This window comes from Festucalex cinctus, chromosome 14 (assembly GCF_051991245.1).
Source record: "Festucalex cinctus isolate MCC-2025b chromosome 14, RoL_Fcin_1.0, whole genome shotgun sequence".
Classification (NCBI taxonomy): Eukaryota; Metazoa; Chordata; class Actinopteri; order Syngnathiformes; family Syngnathidae; genus Festucalex; species Festucalex cinctus.
In genome coordinates, this window is record NC_135424.1 from 8,688,593 (window position 1) to 8,700,635 (window position 12,043).

The window sequence follows — 12,043 nt, forward strand, 5'->3', positions numbered from 1 at the left end:
TGTTGTTGTATATGAGCATGTGACACGGCAGCTGCTCGTTTACGACCTAGCTTGTAGCAAACTTAGCTTGTAGCAGACGTGTGTGACGTCATGCAGGTTGTGATCACGTCTTTGATCAACTGCTGAAAGGAGACTGATTCTCTCCTCATTCATCTATAACTGCTTCAAATATTAAAGCGTATGTAGGAATGGAAAAAAAAAAAAGATAGTTTATTATGATTGTATTGCTGTTAATGTTAATGTAACCGTATAGTTGCCCCTATTGGATATTATTGGTATTTAAAAATTTTGTCTCATTTGTACATTGATATTGAAGGTGATTTCCTTACAATGTCTTGATCATCACATAATCGCTGTAATTGTGCTATTCTCATTATATCGCGAGGAAATCATATCGACACTGGGTAGCAAAAGTTCAGATTTGTGTTATTTTTATGGTATCACAGAAATGAAATCCTTTTGTTAGTCAGTAGCTGGCTCAGGTGTACCTAATGAAGTGTCCTGTGAATGCAGCTGTCACATAATTGCTGAATCATGGCCAAACATTGTGAAGATATCACAATATGGCAACTTTTTTGGCTTTTCATGGGATTCACACAGTGCAATCAGAAGATTGTCATGTAATATTATTATTAATAATACTGGAGTGATAGTACATGACAAGCAAAAATATTGTGAGATGTGTCACAAAAATTGAGATTTTTGGCTCTTTATGAGAAACCAGGAAATTCATTTCTTTTACGGCTGTAGCTAATAAAGTGTCCTGTGAGTGTAATTATCACAAAATCTCTGTCTTGCAGTTGTACTTTTTTTTTTTTTTTTTTTTTAACTATACAACATCAAGGGCAGAATTTTGGCATTGGGTGCCAACAGAGTACCTAATGAAGTGTCCCCTTTCATCTATAGCTGATTCAAACATCCAAGCATATGTAGGAATGAAAAATGTGGTTGTATTGCTGTTATGTTTGTTTAATGTGTTTCTCTAAAGCACTTTGTGGCTGCTAAGTCTGTTTGAAAACACTATATAAATAAAGATGACTTGACTTGACTCACCTCTCTGTGCTGGAGAGTCTGAGAATCCTTTGTGAATCCTTCCCGATCCCGTATGGTTCCTCTCCGCAAATGTCAGTAGAATTTATTTCTCCCCAACCTTCTTTCCAAGACTCCGAATCCTCCAAGTGAAGTGATGACAAGAAGCCAAACGCACTTCCAGAGCGCAACTGGGGAATATTTTGGGAGCACCAACAGGTTCTCCTCTTACTCTTCCTCCTTCTCCTCCTCTCCTTAGATTGTTCTCTACCCTACGTGTTTTTTTGGGGGGGGTTTTTTAAGAAAAAGAAAAGAAAGAAAGGTCACTGCCCACTTCCTCTTCCTGTTATTGTGTCCAGTCCTGTGCTACTGTTCCTTTTCCTGTCCTGGAAGGAAAGACCACCATCACCAAGCAGCAGACACAGTAACAGTGCGCTTTTTTTTGGGGAGGGGGTGCGCTTGGTAGAAATGATGGAGCGAGTGTGTGAGGGAGAGAGAGAGAGACAGAGGGAGGGAGGGATGCAAGAAAGAAAGGAGGGAGGGTGATGGAGCGCAAGGTGAGATAGTGGAAGAAGGGAGGGGAGAGGAGGAGTGGATTTATTATTCATGTGTTTGCGATAAGGATTAAGTTAAACAGGTTATTGGGGATAATCCACAGAGATTTCACCACATGAGGCGGACGTGTGCGCGCGTGTGTGTGTGTGTGAGACAGAGATCTTGTCTAAGCCGGTAAATGAGATGAGAGCGACGCCCTACCGCACACACAGTTATAATAATATCACTCACACACGCGCACACTCAGAAGTCAGTGTTTGTGTGAAAGTGTTTGCAGGGGTGTGCGTGTGTGAACACATTTTTCAAGTAAAATATTATGCTGTCTCACTCCGCCTTTTCCCCCTCAGACTAATTTTTTTTTTTTTTTGCTCAAATTGCCGCCTTGTGTGTCGTCGGTTAAAAAAAATAAAAAAAAAAAAAAAAGGAAAAAGGGGAAAACAAATATTGACTTTGAAATTCCCAGAGTGGATAAATGCATGCCTCGATGTTGTTTTCCTTAAATCTTCTCATAATACAAAACACGTTTTCTTATCGAAAGTGGTTTTCAAAGAGTGAGTGAGTGACATTTGACCCATCTTTAGTTAGTTGGCTTTGATCGTTGGATACAAAATACTGAGTGGCCAATCACAGTGCAGCGCTGAATGGCAATCTGACCTTTGGTTGTTTTAATTTCAAATATGGTACTTACCAAACAAAATGCACACATTTGTCTGTAATAGTAAATAGCATGCTAACAGGATTACATAAAATAACCAACGTGTTAGCTCAAAATGCTAATGTCATGCTATGCTAGCACTGTGCTAAAACCTGTATTTTCAATTATTCTAATGCTGACATTATTATGGATGATTAAGCCATACTGCCTTATATTAACTGCTCTTGTTAGCTCAAATTGCTAATATTATGCTAAGATAACTGGGGTAGCAACATGCTAGGTCTATCACTTTTTGCTTTTGAATACTCTCAAAGTCTCTTCACTCATATATGCTACATTAGCTTAGCATCTTCTTTTGAGTTTCTCGTGACACTTCAAAGTCCTGCTGCAAACCCTTCTTGCTGCTTCTGTCTTTTAATTGACTTTACCAAAAAAAAATAAGTGTCACGATGCATTGGTTCTGGGAGTTTGACGGAATTAGCGACCCTCGCCCAATCAGAGCCTGCGGGTGGGCGGGATTAAGAGACTGATTAAGTAATCTGCTTGTCATCCCACAAAGTCACCATGATGAGGTTTTGAGAAGCTCGGTGAAAATCACTGACGCTGTGGGAGGTGCAACGAGCAGGCAATTAACTCCGGAGCGAACCCCCGAGGCATCAACTTTCACACTCGCACACGCACACGTACCGAGCGAGATAGTTGTTCCGCTTGGAGCAAAGTGAGAGGAGTGGTTGGATCGTACAAAAACAACAGACTTTTCATCAGCCCTTTTCCCCGGAGGTCGCACATGCCGGCGGTCTGAAACGTGTTAATTCTGAATGTCCAATCACAGAGGTGGGTCACATATCTGCAAGTTCCTCACGTTTTAATGTCCCGGTAAAGTGAATTCAGAAGTTCGTTTCTGAATACATTGTAGGCTACATGTTAGAGTACCTTCATTCACATCACGTGGTTATAGTGACACAGTTAGTGAGCTGTGACTTTACCCCAAAGCTTCCCTTTGGTCAGAGTGCCTCGTTGTTCGCCATAAGTGCCTCCGTCACCTGGGAAAGGCGGAATAGAGAAGACTGGGGATTTGTTTATATATATTTTTTTAATTTGACTTGACAGCCAAAGTGCAGGCTTTGTGGTGGCATGGCTGATTTAGAGTGCCTCATTGTCAGCAGTCGGTACATGCATGTCACATAGAGGGATGATAGAAGAGCGAAGTGGTTGGTCGGTATACTTCCTCTACTCTGGCATTCTTAAGGGTAGGCTATGTTTATTTCTTCTTCCAGTGGATATGTAGACATCCAAAATGTGTTGTCAGTTAATGATTAGTGGTTCAAATTCTGATCTTTATAGTATGGTTCCAATATACGATTGGTGGCATTAAAAATCAAGAGACATTTTTCATAAAAGTTAATTTGTTACGCAACCTGTGGCCTATGACCCAGCGTTATTGGTTGGAACACTTCCCCTCTGATTCAGATTCAGATTACTTATTGATCCCTAATTGCAATTCCCCCAGTCACAACCCATCCGAGAAAAAAATAAAACAACAGAGGGAGACAGAACGGCAAGCCTGGCGGGTCAACTTTCAGCGCCCACAATTTCTTCAATGAATCTGGCAAGCTTAAAAGTGGTGGGCTGTAGCCATTTTTTTTCTTCAACTCAGTATGGATATCTTAAGTATGCTATCAGTTAACAGTTAATCTTTTCATTTCCGATTACTCAAATTCAGATCTCCACGGCATGGTTCACTTTTTGTCATCTCTTTGTTTACTTTCCATCAGTCTTTGGGAATTTCTTAAATCCCGCCAAGTATTTGTGTGCCTTAAAGTGTCATTTCAGACAGACAAGCTGGGGAAAAGTGACTATCTGATAGACGTATGTCACTTTTGAGCATCAAAACCTCTTGAATTGGACATTAATAGCAGATAGGTTTAAATAATAGAGACGTTTTTGAACAATTCCTGGAGGAAAACCAAGGCGGTGACGAGCCGAGCGCCGCGTGTGTCAGCTGTCTCTGCGAAGAATGACGTCCGTCCTCGCGTCGATCAAACGCGACATGGCAAACATGATGGAAAATCTCTTGTTTACCCGCTGCTTTGCCTCCGCTGCGTTCGCTCTACAGCTCGTTGCGCACTTGGCCTACTTTCCTCAAAAAAAAAAAAGAAAAGAAAAAACTCCAAACGGTGTCCTGGCTGGCTGACATGTAAGAAAGCGGTTGATGTTCTCCCGGATGGCGGCGGGACGGCAGGAGGACCACCGGGAGGCCGACATCAAGGACCGGCAGCCAGACGCGACAGGAACGAGGCAAACGAGGAGAATGTCGAATGCGACACTTATTATTATTATTATTATTATTTTTTGCCACCCAGCCTGAAGGAACTGCTTTCATTGCCAAACCTGACAGCGCTTCACTCCTTCTAATCAAAACACAATGTTGTACCTCAAGCACGGAAGAACAGGACCAACAGTCCCTGAGTGGTTTCTACTCTGCGAAACATCCGTATTCCCTGATTAGCCCAACAGCTGTGAAATCCAAACTTAAAAGTGGTGGGCTATGGCCCAACACAATTGGTTTGTACACTTCTTCTCCTCTTCGCGCTGGACTATAGCCCACTGTGATTGGTCGCTACATTTCCTCTAGTGAGTGAAGTTTATTTATAGAACAACTGGATGGAGTTGCAAATGAAAAGGAAATATTGAATTTTCTGTTGGTAAAAAAATCATTGGACCCAGAATGGATCCCTGGGGGACACCAAAAGACATGAGTGAGACCAGTTTGATTTTAAACCACTGCTTGGGACACGTCCCCTCCTTAGGCAATGATTGGTCTGTACACATGGGCAGTTTTTCATGCCAACTTCCACTTTGCACAATATAAAGCAACAGACTGCAGTGTTGTGTCAGGAATTACTGCCACAGCCAACCAAAAACCTTCCAGCCGCGGTATATTGAATATTCATGTTGCTCCCAGTGTGATCTGGTAAGCAGGATTAAGCTCACAACTGCGGGCTGAGATGATTCCGAGCTGATTCTTGCCGCCGCTTGGCCGTCGCTTGCATCATCACGTGCTGGCTGGCTGGCTGGCCGGCCGGCAGACGTGAAACAGGGAATACCGAAGAAGGAAAAGAATAAGATGAGGGGGAGGGTGACATATAAGTTGCCCTTTAGCGTCCACATGGCTAACACGTTTTAGCGTTACAACATGTCTATTATGTTTGAGAATATCAATGTTGAAGCAGTGGTCAAGGCTCTGTGCGTGCGTGTGGAAAAAAATATCTTTATTCTCCTAATACTATGACTTTTTTTTCCCCTTGAAACGTACGACTACTTTTCATTGAAAATTTGGACTATAATATTGTAAAACAACTTTTTATGCCTAAAATATACTGTTTCATTCCGATAATTATTGTTTTGTTTTTTTTCTGAGAAGATTCAACTTTTCATCTAAAATGTTCTTTTTAATTACTGTATTCCCCTTTTAATCTAATATTTGCTTCCTCACATAAAAAAGTGACTTTATTATCCGAATATTTTTCTTTTTATTCCTCAAAATATAGGACAGTTTATTTACAGAATATACTTTAAAGGGATACTTTTCTCATTGAACAATTTTCAGCAGTGAAAAGTTCATATTTTGTCCAGAATGAATTTGGTACCTTCATTATTTTTCATGTACAATTAATACCTTTAAAAAGTAATTTGTTTACTTGCTGTCAACTGATGATGACATCACCTTGCTGAGGAAGTACGTAACGGGCAATCATGGCTCACCTGTTTTCTGGGATTGGTCAGTAAACTAAGCCATGATTGGTCGTTATCTACTTCCTCAGCACAGGTGATGTCATCATCAGTCGACAGCAAGTAAAAAAAAAATATATACTTTTTAAAGCTATTAATTGTACATGAAGAATAATAGTTACTACATTATTTACAGACAAAATATTAACTTTTTACTGCTGAAAATGGCTCAATGAGTCAAGCATCTCTTTAACATTGCTTTTTTTTTTAAAAACTAAAAAAAACTACTACTTTCTCATGTTTTTTTCCAATATAAATAAAAAACTTTAAATCTAAACTATTTTTTTTATAATGTAAAAATCGTGTCCTCTTATCTCCAAAAAATATATAATGACTTTATTTCTTAATATTGTGATTTTTTTTTTTCTTGAAAAAAACCCCAGAAAAATCAACTTATTTCCATTATTTTGTTTTTACTTTTCTGGAAAAAAACAAAACAAAACAAAACTTTATTTGACTATATCGGAGACTTTTTCACACAAAAATAAAATAATAGACTTTTCTTTTGTTTTATTAATTAAAAAAAACAAAAAAAAACATCTGTATCATGTCGGAAAAACGCATTGGGAAGTTGCATTTAATTCTATTGGTATCATGATAGTGACTCTGTGTGTGGGGTGTGTGTGTGCGTCTGTGTGCATATTGTGTAAATAGCCAAAAATCCCTGAGGACCAATGATGAGGAGATGATATCTTGTGAAGTGTGCCCTTTAAAAATAGCAGGCTCGCTGTCCGCATTGTTTGCCTTTAGACTCGTGCGCGTGTGTGCATACATGCTTGTCTACTGTACTTGTCTGACTTAAGTATGGCACAAAGTAACAACTATTAGGATGTGTCGGCCCGCATGACTGAGTGCTACATAACGCGTGCATATGTGCGTGTGCGTGCGTACTCGCAACTCCAAAAACTGACAACCACATTAATGTGAAATACTGCCGGAGGGATGATGGAGTTGTTGAGTAGGAGGGATAAATGGGGTTAGGGTTACAAGGTGGGGGGAGGGTGCTTGGAAGTCTATGGGGGAGAGTACTGGGAAGTGTGAATGAAAGCGTGTGCATATTTGGCATAAAAAAAAAGTCATTTGGAGATTTTCATGTGCATATAGGCAACATCCTGTTTTAATCTGTTTCAAAATTTAGCAAATAAATCGTTTTTTTGCGGGTTTTCTTGTGTTGATGCGATCGCCCTCAGAAGTAGCAAAAAATGTTGGAAATAATTTTGAGAATTCACTCCTCAGTTGTTGGCTAGTAGTTTGTAATTCGGTTTTATCTGTTTTAAAAAAGCTACACTTCCTGGTATATTTGCAAGTCTGCGCTCAGCTGTGTTGCTCCACATTTGAAAAGCGTGTTTATCTCTAAACGGAGGCCAATAAACGCAGCGTTACTGATGCCGTTTGAAGTTGCTGCTGGGTGACGGTGAGCAATGCGAAGGAGGAGGAGGAGGTTTTTTTTTGAAGATGTTCACAAAAGAGAATTATTCTTGTAATATTGGCACTTTTTTTTCCTCCTAAGTTTAAACCTTTCACCTCAAATCCTTTCACCCTTTTGTCGAAAAAACATGAAATATTTTTTGATAAAACTTTATCTTGAAAAAAACAGACTCCATCACGGCTCACCTGTTATCTAGGTTTGGTCATGTGACGTTCACAAACTGAGCCCTATAGGCTCTATGATGTCATTTTCAGTTAACAGCAAGTGGTAGTACAAGACTAAAAATAATTTAGAATTGTTTTGTTTTTCTTTAAAAAATATGGCTTTTTTTTTTTAATATACAACCTTTAGCAAGAATAAAAATACGACTTTATCTTTTATTGATGATGTTACCTTTAGCAGACCTGGTAGAAAATAATTTCATTCATATCCCATTTGATTCTAAATCATTTCATCTCTTTTAAAAGCCGCATTTCCTTTTGTATTGATGCATATGTAAATGGAGGCGAATAAACGCGACGTTACAAATGCTGTTAGAAGTTTCTTCTGTGAGACTGAAGAAGTGAAGAGGAGGAGGTGGGGGGGGGGGGGGGGGGGGGTTTAAGACAAAGAGTGCTTTTAACGCCCACACAATGTTTAAAAAAAAAATCAGCCGCTTACGTCCTCCAAATGTCTGTCTCATTTCCCACCTATCGACCTGGCGTTGCACTTGTCTTTCATCACCCGTTTGCCTCACCAAGCGGAATCTGAAGGTGATCGTGTGCATTTTCGGGGTCGGTTAAGTTCGGGTCAAATTTGACTTGTTTTGGCGTTTGACAGCCATAAAAATAACATAAATGTCTTTTTCAAACTGAAATTTGATTTATCTTTCTTCTTTCTTGACTCGTCCTGAAGTGACCCATTTCATTTTATTTTTTTGAAACATGACAAGTTTACTGAGCTGTTGTGACCGTCTCCTGGGTATGTTTATTTTCTACTACCCACAAGTCGTGAAATAATTTTTCATATTTAGTTCTTTATATTCTACTTTAAATATGTTATCACAGTTTCTAGTACAATACTATAGTGCTATATTTCCTTGAAAATGAATGATCGTACAAAACAGAAGGTCAGAGGGCTTCATAATTTGATACGGACAGTTTTTTTGAGGATATTCCTGGCCCAGGTCAAGATTGACTGTGTGTGCATGGAAAATGAACAGTATGTAATGGAGTCCAAAAAGGGTTGAACCAAATGTGTTTGTCTGCGACGGCCGCTAAATAATGCAAGCGCCTCTCCTCCCTGACAACATCCTTGACGAGCGACGCGGGCTTTGAAAATATTTGCGCTTTAAACACTGGTGTCGCTCCTCGTTCTCGTCAGCAAGCGGCAGACATGTCGAAGGCACACACACGCACACACACACACACTAGGTCAGCCGAACACTTGTTTATCATTTATTAGTCTGTCATCTCCACTCATGTCTCTTTCGTGACATTTACAGTGGGATTGGTTGCTTTCATGCGACTAATGAGGCTAATGGAAGGCTTTCGAAAATGAATGTCTGTGTATGCTGCACGGGTAAAAGTATTGGGACCCTTTCAACCAGCAGGAAGTGAAGAAAACCGAAAGCTTTTTTTCAATTGTACTGAAAATGAACGGACCTCAAACGTTTCCCTGAGGAACTCCATTCAGAAATGTGTCATGCCACTAATTGAGAGGGCTTTACATGACATCACACACTTATAAAATATTTATATTTGGATTAGGGGTGTCAGGTGATTAAACTTTTTAATCGTAATTAATCGCATGACTTCAACAGTTAACTCACGATTAATCGCAAATTTTATATCTATTCTAAATGAACAATAAAATGCACAATGAAATTTTTCATACCCTTCTTAACATAAATGTGGAAAAAAAAATTAAATTAATAGAAATATGACTGCATCTTTTTGTCATTGGTACAGTAATTTCATAATAATTAATGAAATTGAGTTATAAAGATGTACTGTACTGTAAAAAGTGAGTGCGATATTGATTTTTGTTGAGGTAATTTTTCTACCACTTGATGGCATAATTGCATTTGTAAGACATTGGTGACAGCTCAGTGCTTTTTTTTATGTTCATATTGAGAGCTATCTAATCTTTAACTTGAAGTAACTTAAAATTGTAAAACAAAACAAAACAAAAAAAAACCTTGATCCCAGTCTCCACAAATATATGCATTATTATTTTTTTTTTTTACTGCTAAATTTTGAGGTGGACGGGTCTGCTGCGCTGTGCCTGAAATTCCCCCAGTACAGGCTTTCCAAGTAAGGGGCGGTCATTAATCGCGCGTTCAAAACATTTGTGGTGTTAAAGGAACTTTAAATTAACTTAAAATTAATGCAATAATTTTGACAACCCTAATTTGGATATACTTTAAGTAGGGCTACTCAATTATGAAGAAATTATTAATCACGATTATTTTGGTAACAATTTAAATCATGATTAGGACGATCATTTATTTTGGTACATAACAAGAAAATGTTTAAATGTAAAAATTATTAACACAAACGCAAGTTATAAAAGTTCCCTTTGGACGAAACCAAATGTATTTGATTAGGGTTTGTTTGTTTTTTTTTTTTTTTTTAAATGTGCAAATGTATCAATTTAAACTACTCAAAACAACCCAAAATTAGTCTTAATAATCTTTTTTGACGATTATGCTGATTTTGTAATTGTGGAGTGTAATAATTTAAATTAGGATTAAATTTCAATTAATTGCAAAGCCCTAAGTCCTTTTCAAAATGTATCTTGCTACTGGTTACTTGTTAGGCCCTGTTTTGGATCTGTATATGACACTATAAAGTTTAAATATATGGGCAAACTTATGAAGAAAATAGTCCACCTACAGGAAGTGGAAGAATACTGACAGAAAATGAATTTACTTCAACCCCTTCCCTGAGGAACTCTAGTCAAAAAAAAAAAATGTCTTTGGATCCTGTTCCAGTCAACAAATCTTTATTTTTGGCTCATGGTCAGTTACAATTACTATATTAAAATTGGATATTTGATTCATATTTTAGGCCAGTGGCATCAAAAAATCCAATTTTAGTCAATTTTCCTCCATTTATGCAGCTGTAGTGACTGAAAAGGAAATTCCTGCATGGTCAAAATGTCTGGGGGTCTTCAGCCAACCAACCTCCCCCCAATGTATCACGTTTTTACATCTTTTTCTAGCAGTTTGTATGTTTGTACAAGAGCAAAGATCACAGTCGGCAATCAGCGGCTCTCCCGGGAAAACAAACTATTGTTTTAAGACTTGATTTGGTGAATGCAAACGCTCCCAGTGTGTATATTTGTGTGTCGGTGTGTGCTTGTGGAGTACAAGTGGGTTGTTTTTGGCAGCCTTGCTGATTGGAGGCAGCTTTTCCACTCCTTCACGCAGCATGCTTGTCCTGATTGGCATTGTTTATGTTTGGGAATCCACTGATTCTATCAACATGTTTGAATCAGATGATTAAAAAAAAAAAAAAAATGCATTTTGTGTTGGTTCCAACATTCTGGCTCGGGTGGGCAGAGATGGTTCGTTTTCCCATTTTGGCACACTTTTTCAAGTATTTCTTAGTGCCTGTTCCCTCTCGCTGTCAGGAATTGGGAGACGATCGTGTAACAACACTTTCAGCAAGCGAAAAGAGCGCGCAGTTTTCCAAATAAGATGCAAAGCTTGCTTGCTTCAAACTTTTTATTTTTCCATCGCCCAGGTTGATGTTACTGGAAAAACTGACATAAAACAAAAAATAATTAATCATATTATATTTAAACATCAAAATGTCACAATCATATCATTGTATCAAATAAGTCCACTAGCTTAATGCTAACATAATATGTGAAACATCATAGATAGGCTAATAAAATTAGCATGGATGTAATGGTAACTTTGAAACTTCAATTTGATTGCCAATGTATTATTTTCGTTCTTATTTCCTATGTCTGTTGAAGGTTGTTAGTCATCCAGGTTATAATAATCAGTTGAGGCTTTTCTTGTTTGTTTTGTTGTTGTTGTAATTTTCTTGTTTTCTGAAATTATTTTAATATGACTTAGGCAACTATGCAGTTATCCTAACAACATATAAACAAAAGTTTCAAGCAAAAGAGAATTAAACATTGAATTTTAAACACATTTACAATTGCACCAAATCATTCGTTCTTACCAAGTCCACTAGCATAATATTAACATATGAAACAGGCTAACGGAAATTAGCATGGATTAGCATGCTTTATACGGGAATTAGAAACGCTTACATATGAAGCAGCAACAAATACAAACATACCATAGAACTCTAAATTCATACTTTATTGTATAATGTAAACCACTTAAAAATCTGTTATATATAACGGTGAGCCATGATATAGTCTGTTTCACCGCGATTCGGTTTTTAATTGATTGTGGTAAGAAAATACATGTTGGTGTTTCATGTTGACACAGGCCAGCATAGCCAAAATGAGGCAATAAAAAAGCAGCTCACGATGTAGCAAGCGGAGTATTAAAATGCCGACGGCGTGAAAGCATTCCCCTCTGATTGGTCGCCCGGCTCGGCAAACAAGGTGAGGAAAGA

General features: G+C 38.3%; 1 protein-coding gene and 1 long non-coding RNA gene across 2 annotated transcripts in view; one reads left to right on the forward strand and one right to left on the reverse strand.

The window, feature by feature from the left end:
• cdh5 (cadherin 5) overlaps positions 1-1,447 on the reverse strand; it is a 28,093-nt gene extending 26,646 nt beyond the window's left edge. The window contains exon 1 of the mRNA XM_077494747.1: positions 1,054-1,447. The gene's annotated coding sequence lies outside the window, so the exon portion shown is untranslated. The remainder of the gene's footprint in view (positions 1-1,053) is intronic.
• Positions 1-12,043, forward strand: part of LOC144000943 (uncharacterized) — an 89,461-nt gene that overhangs the window by 63,363 nt on the left and 14,055 nt on the right. The window lies entirely within an intron of this gene.